The sequence below is a fragment of the Synchiropus splendidus genome, unplaced genomic scaffold (assembly GCF_027744825.2).
Source record: "Synchiropus splendidus isolate RoL2022-P1 unplaced genomic scaffold, RoL_Sspl_1.0 HiC_scaffold_56, whole genome shotgun sequence".
NCBI lineage: Eukaryota > Metazoa > Chordata > Actinopteri > Syngnathiformes > Callionymidae > Synchiropus > Synchiropus splendidus.
Window position 1 is genome coordinate 85,001 of NW_026527090.1, and position 2,500 is coordinate 87,500.

The following is a 2,500-nucleotide window of genomic DNA, read 5'->3' on the forward strand; positions in this document are numbered from 1 at the left end:
CTCGGACCTCCGGGGGTCAGGGGGGGGGCACTCGGTCGCCTGGCCTGCCCGACCGAGGCGTGCGGCAGGCCGGGCAAAGAGCACCGTGATTCGCACCCTTGAGCTCCAGTGAAACCCCTGGAAGACATAAGCCCGACCCCACCGGGGCTCGACTTGGTACAATTTTCGGGCGACCTAATTTTTTGTCACTCAAAGGGTTTGGGCGCCTAATTTTTTGTCACAGCTCCGGCACCTAATATTTTGTCACTCTGGTTCCCCGACCCAGAGAGCCTCCGGGGCGGCCCCAGGATCTCCTGCCCGCCTCCGGGGACCCTCCCCGGGCCTGGGGGGCCGGCTGGACCCGGGAGGGTCCGGGTCTTCTCGGACCTCCGGGGGTCAGGGGGGGCACTCGGTCGCCTGGCCTGCCCGACCGAGGCGTGCGGCAGGCCGGGCAAAGAGCACCGTGATTCGCACCCTTGAGCTCCAGTGAAACCCCTGGAAGACATAAGCCCGACCCCACCGGGGCTCGACTTGGTACAATTTTGGCGCTACCTAATTTTTTGTCACTCAAAGGGTTTGGGCGCCTAATTTTTTGTCACAGCTCCGGCACCTAATATTTTGTCACTCTGGTTCTCCGACCCAGAGAGCCTCCGGGGCGGCCCCAGGACCTCCTGCCCGGCTCCGGAGACCCTCCCCGGGCCTGAGGGACCGGCTGGACCCGGGAGGGACCGGGTCTTCTCGGACCTCCGGGGGTCAGGGGGGGGCACTCGGTCGCCTGGCCTGCCCGACCGAGGCGTGCGGCAGGCCGGGCAAAGAGCACCGTGATTCGCACCCTTGAGCCCCAGTGAAACCCCTGGAAGACATAAGCCCGACCCCACCGGGGCTCGACTTGGTACAATTTTCGGGCGACCTAATTTTTTGTCACTCAAAGGGTTTGGGCGCCTAATTTTTTGTCACAGCTCCGGCACCTAATATTTTGTCACTCTGGGTCTCCGACCCAGAGAGCCTCCGGGACCGCCCCAGGACCCCCTGCCCGGCTCCGGGGACCCTCCCCGGGCCTGAGGGACCGGCTGGACCCGGGAGGGTCCGGGTCTTCTCGGACCTCCGGGGGTCAGGAGGGGCACTCGGTCGCCTGGCCTGCCCGACCGAGGCTTGCGGCTGGCCGGGCAAAGAGCACCGTGATTCGCACCCTTGAGCTCCAGTGAAACCCCTGGAAGACATAAGCCCGACCCCACCGGGGCTCGACTTGGTACAATTTTCGCGCGACCTAATTTTTTGTCACTCAAAGGGTTTGGGCGCCTAATTTTTTGTCACAGCTCCGGCACCTAATATTTTGTCACTCTGGTTCTCCGACCCAGAGAGCCTCCGGGGCGGCCCCAGGACCTCCTGCCCGGCTCCGGAGACCCTCCCCGGGCCTGAGGGACCGGCTGGACCCGGGAGGGACCGGGTCTTCTCGGACCTCCGGGGGTCAGGGGGGGCACTCGCTCGCCTGGCCTGCCCGACCGAGGCATGCGGCAGGCCGGGCAAAGAGCACCGTGATTCGCACCCTTGAGCTCCAGTGAAACCCCTGGAAGACATAAGCCCGACCCCACCGGGGCTCGACTTGGTACAATTTTGGCGCGACCTAATTTTTTGTCACTCAAAGGGTTTGGGCGCCTAATTTTTTGTCACAGCTCCGGCACCTAATATTTTGTCACTCTGGTTCTCCGACCCGGAGAGCCTCCGGGGCGGCCCCAGGACCCCCTGCCCGGCTCCGGGGACCCTCCCCGGGCCTGAGGGGCCGGATGGACCCGGGAGGGACCGGGTCTTCTCGGACCTCCGGGGGTCAGGGGGGGGCACTCGGTCGCCTGGCCTGCCCGACCGAGGCGTGCGGCAGGCCGGGCAGAGAGCACCGTGATTCGCACCCTTGAGCTCCAGTGAAACCCCTGGAAGACATAAGCCCGACCCCACCGGGGCTCGACTTGGTACAATTTTCGGGCGACCTAATTTTTTGTCACTCAAAGGGTTTGGGCGCCTAATTTTTTGTCACAGCTCCGGCACCTAATATTTTGTCACTCTGGTTCTCCGACCCAGAGAGCCTCCGGGGCGGCCCCAGGACCTCCTGCCCGGCTCCGGGCCCCCCCCATCGGCCTGAGGGACCGACTGGACACGGGAGGACCCCTTGAGCTCCAGTGAAACCCCAGGATCGACCTCATGTTTTGTCACTTGAGGAAGAATCTTCAGAAATAATTTGAACCCTAACCTTAAAACTTACCCTAACCCTCTAACCCTAACCCTAACCCTAACCCTCTAACCCTAACCCTAACCCTAACCCTAACCCTAACCCTCTAACCCTAACCCTCTAACCCTAACCCTAACCCTAACCCTAACCCTAACCCTAACCCTAACCCTCTAACCCTAACCCTAACCCTAACCCTAACCCTAACCCTAACCCTCTAACCCTAACCCTAACCCTAACCCTAACCCTAACCCTAACCCTAACCCTAACCCTCTAACCCTAACCCTAACCCTAACCCTAACC